The following is an 11,358-nucleotide window of genomic DNA, read 5'->3' on the forward strand; positions in this document are numbered from 1 at the left end:
ATTAGCCTACATTAAAACAAACATTTTACTGTTGGGACAATGGTCTGGTCATACCTTGTATTTTTTTTAAGGTTGTCCCACTTTTTACGGGCCTGTTGTGGGGTCACCTTCTCCTCCAGGCCAACAGACCTGAGGACCTGTCTACACAAACAGTAAATTGAATCAGAGCTAAATACTGTACTCACTTGTTTTTAAAGCATCCCTCTAACAGTTAACTAAAACTTACTTCCAGCCATCCATGGCACTGTTCCTCTGGCCTGTGAAGAGCCGATCTGCCTCCCCCCTTGCCTGGATGAACCTGGCAGTGTCATCGGATGTCCCTACGGGGAAATAACCGTCAAACACTTTAGTTAATTATTTTCTCACTACAAGATAGCTTGATGGTCTTAATCAGGTAACTATTTTGGTAACATAATGCTTTGTTTGTCGAGCCTAGGCAGCGGTGGCAGCAACCTGTTGATGCTAACGTGATGTGAGAAATTATGTTAAAGTAAAGAGTGGTTTGCCTACTCTTATTATCGTAACGTTAATCAACAAGTTTACTGTTTACTACTAGATTGAGCTAGCAGCTTTGGATTCAGATTATCATATCTGGAAACGAGTTAGCTCAATTGTGAATTCAAACATTGGCATCATGAAACTACCAAAGATCAAACGTTAACGTTAACTCGGAAGTTCTATTAATGTTACTGTTTTGCTTCCACGGACATTGTTACCGTTGCGGTTTCATTAATTCCTGTTATAATGTTAGCTAGCTGGCTAACAATTGTAAAATTCGCATGTATAACCAACTTTGCTGGATACAATAGCGATATTTTCTGATAGTATCTTGTGCATTTCTCGGTAACTTTATAGAGATAGAAGTGATAAAATGTAAGAAAAGTCCAAAAAAATACTTACATTTGTACACAAAGTCGGACTTCTCGACCTGGTCAGCCATCTTGATTCTTTTAATTTGACAAATTCACAGCCGGCCGCGGAGGATTATGGGTAGTAGGGAGCATGAAGTGAGCATCGATGCTGACTTCAAAAATGACCGTTATTTATGAAATCTAAGATATCTTAGAAGGCAGCAAAATTATTTTTTTCGGTTTGGAACCACACTCGCTGCCTCGCTCCCCAGTTAGATATCTTAAAAGGTAGCAGTTTTACCCGTTTCGAACACACCCATTGTCTCTCACTCACTCACTCACTCACACATTGTCTCACATTGTCTCACAATGTCTCACTCTCTCACTCACTCAGATATTATCTCACAATGTCTCACACATTGTCTCACACAATGTCTCACATTGTCTCACGATGTCTCACTCTCACTCACTCACAAATTGTCTCACAATGTCTCACACATTGTCTCACTCTCTCACACAATGTCTCACACATTTTCTCACTCTCTCACACATTGTCTCACATTGTCAATGTGTCACACAATTGTCTCACAATGTCTCACTCTCTCACTCACTCACATATTGTCTCACAATGTCTCACACATTGTCTCACTCACTCACACATTGTCTCACACATTGTCTCACATTGTCTCACAATGTCTCACACATTGTCTCACTCTCTCTCACATTGTCTCACACATTGTCTCACTCTCTCACTCACTCACACATTGTCTCACTCTCTCACACAATGTCTCACACATTGTCTCACTCTCTCTCACATTGTCTCACAATGTCTCACACATTGTCTCACTCTCTCACACAATGTCTCACACATTGTCTCACTCTCTCACACATTGTCTCACACGTTGTCTCACTCTCTCACACATTGTCTCACAATGTCTCACACATGGTCTCACATTGTCAATGTGTCACACATTCTCACAATGTCTCACACATTGTCTCACTCTCTCACACATTGTCTCACTCTCTCTCACATTGTCTCACAATGTCTCACACATTGTCTCACTCTCTCACACATTGTCTCACACATTGTCTCTCACTCACTCACTCACTCACACATTGTCTCACAATGTCTCACACATTGTCTCACTCTCTCACACAATGTCTCACACATTGTCTCACTCTCTCACACATTGTCTCACATTGTCAATGTGTCACACATTCTCACAATGTCTCACACATTGTCTCACTCTCTCACACATTGTCTCACACATTGTCTCACTCTCTCACACATTGTCTCACACATTGTCTCTCACTCACTCACTCAATGTCTCACACATTGTCTCACTCTCTCACACATTGTCTCACTCTCTCACACATTGTCTCACTCTCTCACACATTGTCTCACATTGTCTCACAATGTCTCACTCTCTCACTCACTCACACAATGTCTCACAATGTCTCACACATTGTCTCACTCTCTCACTCACTCACACATTGTCTCACTCTCTCAGACAATGTCTCACACATTGTCTCACTCTCTCACACATTGTCTCACTCTCTCACACATTGTCTCACATTGTCAATGTGTCACACATTGTCTCACAATGTCTCACACATTGTCTCACTCTCTCACACATTGTCTCACTCTCTCTCACATTGTCTCACAATGTCTCACACATTGTCTCACTCTCTCACACATTGGGCTTTTCTCAATATGCGTTCTTTTCTATACTTGTGTTCTCATGAACTTGAAAATCGTTCTGAAACGTCATCAATCACGCCGAAGTACTGTTCCAATTCACAAGTTCGCATTTATTCAAGAACGCATAACATTCCCGGAAGTGTTCTCGAATCGTTGGTTTTATCAAGGATGCATCGGGTGGTGACTTGGTGGATTGAAGATTCCACAATGCATTACGTCAGCTCAGCCGTGACACTCACATAAGACAAATGGCAGCATTGATACATAATTCGCCTTATTCACCTCGAACGTTCCACCGAGCCTGAGGGGTACACTTACCACTTCCGGGATTTCTCACAACGCGAATTCTCACACTGCCGTGTTCCCCAATGCACTTCATCACACAGGAAAACATCAAACAGAGGACAAACGTTTCACCGTTTCCCCAAAGATCAGGGACTACGTCGACAATGGATAATAAACATCAGAAGGGATCCTGGTCGTAATTTTAAGGTAACGTTAAGTTTTATTATACGTCTGGTGCTGTAAGGCTGAGCAGTCTCCATAACTAGCTTGTATCGCTAGCAGCTAGCTAGAACTTGCACATTTTAATAGATAAAGGCAGAGAGACAGGTTGTTGAAATATACAGCCTAGTCCAAAATTAGTATGTTATTAAAATCTACCACCACAGATTCACTAGTATAAGCATATTCTGAGTGACCTTGTTAACTTCTAGTCACAAGCTAGCCTAGGGAACACGTCACATAATTTTTCCTAGCTAGGATGTACAGGAGTCACATTGAGTCTGATCAATAAAATTATGTATGTAAAAATGCTTATATGATTACATTTTATTTGCTGATGCAGATAAACACATACACGAGTGTGCTCGGAGCATTTCCTCCCAGACTGCCTTGTGAAAAGCAAGACTGATATTACCAAGTTGAAACAGGGAGCTGTGCCAACTGTGTTTGCATGGAGTTCTGTCAGACCAGAGAGGAGTGTTGTTTAGATGAATTAAGATACTAGTTTGTAATGCATTTATTAACTGTGTAGTGACAGTATTTCTCTGTTGATGATTTCCAGTAATGTTTCCACGGATCTCGATGATCGACATGGTGTAATTGGTTACATGAATTGAGCATGAATATCCTTGTAAAAGACCTAATGTGTCCATCAATATGTTTCTCTTACACTTCCAGTGAAGACACCCCCTCCGCACCCAGACCATGAATATGCTGCACTGCCTCCCTCACTTCAAGATCAACTTGGGGAAGCCCGCAAGACCATCGGTGATCAAGAACTTTTCATTTTAGAGCTTCAACAAAAACAGTTTTTGATTTCAAATTTTCAAGGTGACGATAAACAGATTTCATTTTATACAGGGTTCCCAGATTATGATACATTTAAAGCTGTGTTTATGGCACATAAACCTACTGCAGAAAATATGGTGGGATCATTATTGTTCATCTTTATGAATCTATACAAAACCTTTACCATCATTATTGTTCATCTTCACTAATCTATACAAATACTTTACCATCATTATTGTTCATCTTACGAATCTACAAAACCTTAACCACCATTATTGTTCATCTTTATGAATACAAAACCTTAATCAATATTATTGTTCATCTTTACAAATCTATACAATATGCGAACTTGTATTGTTACCATAGCACATTATCATGGTCAATGTATCACAGGATCAATACCTGTCAGACCTTATAATCACTTCTCATGCTCTTTACTTTTACATACCTGTGAGTGATTTGATTGTTTACGTGTGTATGTATGTATAAGCTACTGGATGTCTATCTATCTAAAGAATAAAGTACAATTGTATTACACATGGATGATGTCCTTCATAACTTTATAATTTAATATACCGGAACCAGAACATCAGAGAACATAAAAAAAAAAACATTGATAGGCACACTGGTCTAAGTTTGTAAAGGTAACTTTGTACATATAAGTTGGTATGGGGAATAATGTAAAAAGGCCTGCCTGTATACTGTAAGCATGGAAAAGGAACCAGAACATCAGAAAACAGGCCGTTCAAAAAACATTGATAGGCACACTTGGTCTAGGTTTGTAAAGGTAATTTTGTACATAGAAGTTGGTATGGGGAATAACGTAAAAAGGCCTGCCTGTATACTGTAAGCATGGAAAAGGAACCAGAACATCCGAAAACAGGCCGTTCAAAAAACATTGATAGGCACAATGGTCTAGGTTTGTAAGTAACCCTATACATAGAAGTAGTTGCACTGCGTCTCCCTTATCAATGGCTGCTCAAGTGACAGCTCCACCTGAAAAGATAATCAAACTTTAGACACTTGACACTTCAGAGTTGCTATTAACAAATATATGGCATATACGTGTGTGTGTGTGTGTGTGTGTTTGTGTATGTATATATATATATATATATATATATATATATATATATATATATATATATATATATATACATACACACACACACGCACATACACTGAGTGTGCAGTGAATTAGGTACATCTGGCATTGAAATGATCTGCCATGAAAATATTACAGCTACATGATGGTAGTGGTAGGTTGTTTACAGATGTGATACTTGCGAACACAACTTGAAAGATACCTAATATCTTGGACACTCATTGTACAAAAAAGTCTGGGTTGTGGAAAAGCTCATATTAAGATTGAACAGTATGGATTTCATCCTATGTCAATTTTAAACAGACAAGTGATTTGTAAACTTCCTCAACCCTGGATACACTGCTCCAAGAACTGAGTATAACTCTTATCTGACATGATTGTTAATACTTACCTTACCTTATAACTTACCTAATAGTTATACTGTCATTCATTGTCAACAAGCAATAGCAACATGCACCTAGCCCTGTCTGGCTTTGCTAATTTGAAACAAGATATTTGAGTAGATATCAATAAGGCGTATGTGATATTACATCAACTACAGATAACATGTTAATAAGATAAAATAGACATGTTATTTTCAGTCAGACAGGGAAAGGTACATTGTTGATATAAACTCATAATGAACATTTAGCAAGCTGGTTTAACTGCTATGCGAACTGAGCAGTTTGTCCACTTAGCACTATGATAACCTGATAGCTATGTTGTAAGGTGCTTCATTTTTCTGCACCGAGGGAAAATACATAGCCCTCACAAATATGTGTGATGGGCTCCTATTAACTGTCGATTAAAGACATGTTAAGTGTTAAATAAAATCTAACATAGTACAGACAGTCAACATATCACAGCTAAGCTTACTACCCCTAGCTGCTTCAAACTAGCAGAAATTGAGGCAAATTAGCGTCCATTCTTACCTTCAATGTCGTGGATAAAACCTTCGATACAGTTACTGTATCCCTTAATTAACACAACCCGGGGGGTGTTGCAGTCGGTACTGGCCCACTGCTCCACATTTTGTATCGTTAATTCGGGCAGACAGGAAAGATTGATGGTCCATTCTGGAGTTTCCATTGCTGGTGCTGCTGAATCGTATGCGTCCGAGTCAAACTTCCGGGTTTGTGTACCCCTCAACGGCGTTCGAATTTTCAAAATGGCCGCCAGGTGAATAAGGCGAATAGGCCTACCTCATCAATCATAATTGCTACAATCCGATCCATGTTTAGGCTATAAACGGTAGGCTACAGGCTTCACAACTAATGTTAATCATACTGTCACTTAAACTGCGAACTTCAAACGTTGTTCCCGCCATCGGCAAGTGAATATATTCTTATTAGGCTAATATTTAATTTAAAAAAATCAATGAGAAACAAACTTAAACAAGCTGGTGAATTATATATTTTATTGTAAATGTCAGAAATACTGGGTAGACCAATAGAGCAATAGGTAAATGACTAGACTCCCGAGCTGTTCCGAGAGAAGCTGCCGTTGGCAAGAACGCTGCTGTCTCAAACTGCAAATTTAGCGTCCTGTGTCCTCACGTTCTCCAGAGTCTGGACTCACGATCTTAACTTTTCAAGTTCGAACTTTCAAGAACGGGAGACCGTTCTTTAGCGTACTTTGTATTGAGAAAAGCCCATTGTCTCACACATTGTCTCTCACTCACTCACTCACTCACACATTGTCTCACAATGTCTCACAATGTCTCACACATTGTCTCACTCTCACACAATGTCTCACACATTGTCTCACTATCTCACACATTGTCTCACTCTCTCACACATTGTCTCACACATTGTCTCTCACTCACTCACTCACACAATGTCTCACATTGTTTCACAATGTCTCACTCTCTCACTCACTCACACATTGTCTCACTCTCTCACACAATGTCTCACACATTGTCTCTGTCTCTCACACATTGTCTCACAATGTCTCACACATTGTCTCACATTGTCAATGTGTCACACATTCTCACAATGTCTCACACATTGTCTCATTCTCTCACACATTGTCTCACTGTCTCTCACATTGTCTCACAATGTATCACACATTGTCTCACTCTCTCACACATTGTCTCACACATTGTCTCTCACTCACTCACTCACTCACTCACTCACACATTGTCTCACATTTTCTCACAATGTCTCACTCTCTCACTCACTCACATATTATCTCACAATGTCTCACACATTTTCTCACTCTCTCACACATTGTCTCACACATTGTCTCTCATTCACTCACTCACACATTGTCTCACATTGTCTCACAATGTCTCACTCTCTCACTCACTCACACATTGTCTCACAATGTCTCACAATGTCTCACACATTGTCTCACTCTCTCACACATTGTCTCACACATTGTCTCTCACTCACTCACTCACACAATGTCTCACATTGTTTCACAACGTCTCACTCTCTCACTCACTCACACATTGTCTCACTCTCTCACACAATGTCTCACACATTGTCTCACTCTATCACACATTGTCTCACTCTATCACACATTGTCTCACAATGTCTCACACATTGTCTCACATTGTCAATGTGTCACACATTCTCACAATGTCTCACACATTGTCTCACTCTCTCTCACATTGTCTCACAATGTCTCACACATTGTCTCACTCTCTCACACATTGTCTCACATTGTCTCACAATGTCTCACTATCTCACTCACTCGCACAATGTCTCACACATTGTCTCACTCTCTCACACATTGTCTCACATTGTCTCACAATGTCTCACTATCTCACTCACTCGCACATTGTCTCACAATGTCTCACACATTGTCTCACTCTCTCACACAATGTCTCACACATTGTCTCACTCTCTCACACATTGTCTCATTCTCTCTCACATTGTCTCACAATGTCTCACACATTGTCTCACTCTCTCACACATTGTCTCTCACTCACTCACTCACTCACACAATGTATAGATAGATAGATAGATAGATAGATAGATAGATAGATAGATAGATAGATAGATAGATACTTTATTGATCCCTAGGGGAAATTCAAGAAATTTCAATCAAGACATTGTCTCACTCTCTCACACATTGTCTCACATTGTCAATGTGTCACACATTGTCTCACACATTGTCTCACTCTCTCACACATTGTCTCACTCTCTCTCATATTGTCTCACAATGTCTCACACATTGTCTCACTCTCTCACACAATGTCTCACACATTGGCTCACTCTCTTACTCACTCACACATTGTCTCACTCTCTCACACAATGTCTCACACATTGTCTCACTCTCTCACACATTGTCTCACTCTCTCTCACATTGTCTCACAATGTCTCACACATTGTCTCACACATTGTCTCTCACTCACTCACTCACTCACACAATGTATAGATAGATAGATAGATAGATAGATAGATAGATAGATAGATAGATAGATAGATACTTTATTGATCCCTAGGGGAAATTCAAGAAATTTCAATCAAGACATTGTCTCACTCTCTCACACATTGTCTCACATTGTCAATGTGTCACACATTGTCTCACAATGTCTCACACATTGTCTCACTCTCTCTCACATTGTCTCACAATGTCTCACACATTGTCTCACTCTCTCTCACAATGTGTCACACATTGTCTCACTCACTCACACATTGTCTCACACATTGTCTCTGTCTCTCACACATTGTCTCACAATGTCTCACATATTGTCTCACATTGTCAATGTGTCACACATTCTCACAATGTCTCACACATTGTCTCATTCTCTCACACATTGTCTCACATTGTCTCACAATGTCTCACACATTGTCTCACTCTCTCACACATTGTCTCACACATTGTCTCTCACTCACTCACACAATGTATAGATAGATAGATAGATAGATAGATAGATAGATAGATAGATACCCAGATAGCAAAATCATTTTGGCCCAAATTTGGGCCAAAACTGGCATGCCATTTTGGCAAAGCTTTGGGATGATGTACGGCCCAAATTTGGGCCAAATTAGGCGTGCCAAAAGAAAAACAAAAGGCGGCCAAAACCCAGCCAAAACCAATTTTGGAATACCAAAATGTAGCCAGACATATCCCAAAGAGTTGCCAAAACCTTGCCGAAAAGAGGCCTTAAATGACCCAAAGTTATGCCATAACTGACCCAAAGTGTTTCTATTTATTTATTTATTTATTTGTTTATTTATTTATTTAAACCTACTATGTCCTAGTATTCTAGGCTCATATTAAGTTATATGGTTAAACTAGGTTCTGTGTGTTATGCAAAAACAATTAAGTGAAGCAAAATTTTTAAAAATTATATATGTTTTATTAAAGCTGTTCTGCTTGTTGCTCCTGGTTGGGAGGCAGCTGGCGGTTTTTCTTCACAGCCTCCTCAATTTCTTTGTTTGTAGCAGATAAGCAGGATGGATTTCTCCTCACTGCATCTGTAAATGAGAACATACACAAAACAAGTTTTCAGTGTCAGTGATTTAACAGATTCTAAACAGCAATAATGTATGCTACAATCTTCTTCACTATGCGGACTGTAAGCATTGTCAAACAAACTAATCATCTGGAAGATAGGTGTGAAGGTTCTGTTGTCTTACACATTGCAAAAATGCTTTGAGTTCAGTTAAATTCTACTAAGAATGGGCTGACAGTTGAATGATGGTTTCAGCCTGATATCCCTATAGCTACAGGAGCCTTTGGGAAAAAAAATGTCAGAGCCGAGAACAGGATATTTGTGAACAGTTTAAATGCTTACCCATAACAACTGATTTGAGATGTAATTTCTCAAACGGGATTTTCCCGTTCAATCCCCGCCATGACATTTTCTTGACCAGATTGTTCCTAATGGCCTGCTTCAGTATGCGCCAGACACTGTCCTTCAAATCCACTCCCCCTGCCAATCCAAGAGTGATGACCTATAAAAGAACCAGTGGTATTATTTACTCAAAATAAAAGTACTATTGTTTGATAAATCACTCAGCATACCATTCTAAGAGAAATCAAAAGGAGCTCACCAATTCCTGGTGAAGGTCACTGCTTGCGAGGTCGCGCTCCAAGACCTCCAGTGACCCCTCATCCCCCAGGGGAAAATAAGCACTATGCCTGGTGGTGGTGCACATCTGACCTCCCTGGATGGATTTGTGGAGGTCCTGAAGAATGTGGATCATGGTCTTCTGCTCGTCCAGCAGAATTTGTTGGTTTACCAACAGATCACACAGAAGAGCTGAAAAACAAAAACAAAACATTAAGCATTAAAAGGCAGTTTTAAATAATCCTAAATGCATGTATGTGTGTATGTACATATCTGTAGGAAGTAGGACTGCGTTTACTAAATTATATGGGCAAGTGCAATAGTTCTACATATTTTAAAAATGGGCTTGTGTAATATTTGTGAATAAACTTAATGACATTAGGTTATATGGGCAAGTGCAATAGTTCTACTTATTTATAAAACATTGAGTGATTCCCTCCTATAAAATAGCAAAGGTTGAAAACACGCCTACAACGGAGAGTTCGTGAAGTAGTTCGCTACAATGTATGGTGGCTTTACAGACACTGGTGGACTGCTTAGAAAGCAAGATCCTTCAATCAACCCAGGAGTTAACAGCAAGTTGGGCCAACGGTTTATCAGGTAGCCTATAGTCCTGCTCCTAAATATCTTATAGCCTAGGCCACTGTTTATGTCTACTAGCCTATTGTCTATGTTCATTTCCTACAACTTGCTAGCAGATCCCGTTTGCATTTCTCGATGTTTTCGAAGGTAACGTACATACATTTAGCCTGCCATACTTCACATCTAAAATGCCTTCATGCACGTTAAATGCAGTTTTATAGGCTACAAAGGTAGCCAATGATCTGCTCACTGAATTATATGGCATACAGGCTATTTACATGTAACGGTGTGGAGGGCATGACTGGCGATTATATAATATAAACAAATACTCTGAGTAACTTGATGTTAGCAATGACAATGTCTTTTTAAAATGAGAATAAACGCGACTTACCTTACGTTGTCTGCCGGCAAACTGATGTGAGACTGGGGGCTCTTCTGGGCATGGAATGTTCAAAATTCCCGGCGTTTGCACAGCCTTTCGGCAGGCCAGAGAGATGCCAAAGTGCGGCCGTAAGTCATGCGATGCGGTCCCGCTCATCAGCTTTTCAGCTGGTTAACCAGACATAGGCCATAACTAAGCCAAAATTTCATGGCGCCCTTTATGTATTATGGCAAATCATAATTAAGCCACAGGTCGCCCAAAAGACTTAGAGGGAGCTTTTCCTGTGCCAAAACAAGCCCAAAGAGGCCAAATGTATACCAAAACAAAGCCAAAATGATTTGCTATCTGGGTAGATAGATAGATACTTTATTGATCCCTAGGGGAAATTCAAGAAATTTCAATCAAGACATTGTCTCACTCTCACACATTGTCTCACATTGT

At 39.8% G+C, this 11,358-nt stretch overlaps 1 long non-coding RNA gene across 1 annotated transcript; it reads right to left on the minus strand.

Moving 5' to 3' along the window:
• Positions 1-9,124: 9,124 nt before the first annotated feature.
• LOC143133027 (uncharacterized) lies at positions 9,125-10,013 on the minus strand. The gene is made up of 3 exons (XR_012988411.1): positions 9,937-10,013; positions 9,678-9,837; positions 9,125-9,357 (listed from the first exon to the last, which is right to left on the minus strand). It is a non-coding gene; the product is annotated as an uncharacterized LOC143133027 (long non-coding RNA).
• Between the last annotated feature and the right edge of the window lie 1,345 nt (positions 10,014-11,358).

The sequence above is a fragment of the Alosa pseudoharengus genome, unplaced genomic scaffold (genome assembly GCF_046254945.1).
Source record: "Alosa pseudoharengus isolate Yale_2024_CS ecotype anadromous, Long Island Sound unplaced genomic scaffold, YU_APseudo_1.1 YU_APseudo_1.1_scf_19, whole genome shotgun sequence".
Lineage (NCBI taxonomy): Eukaryota > Metazoa > Chordata > Actinopteri > Clupeiformes > Clupeidae > Alosa > Alosa pseudoharengus.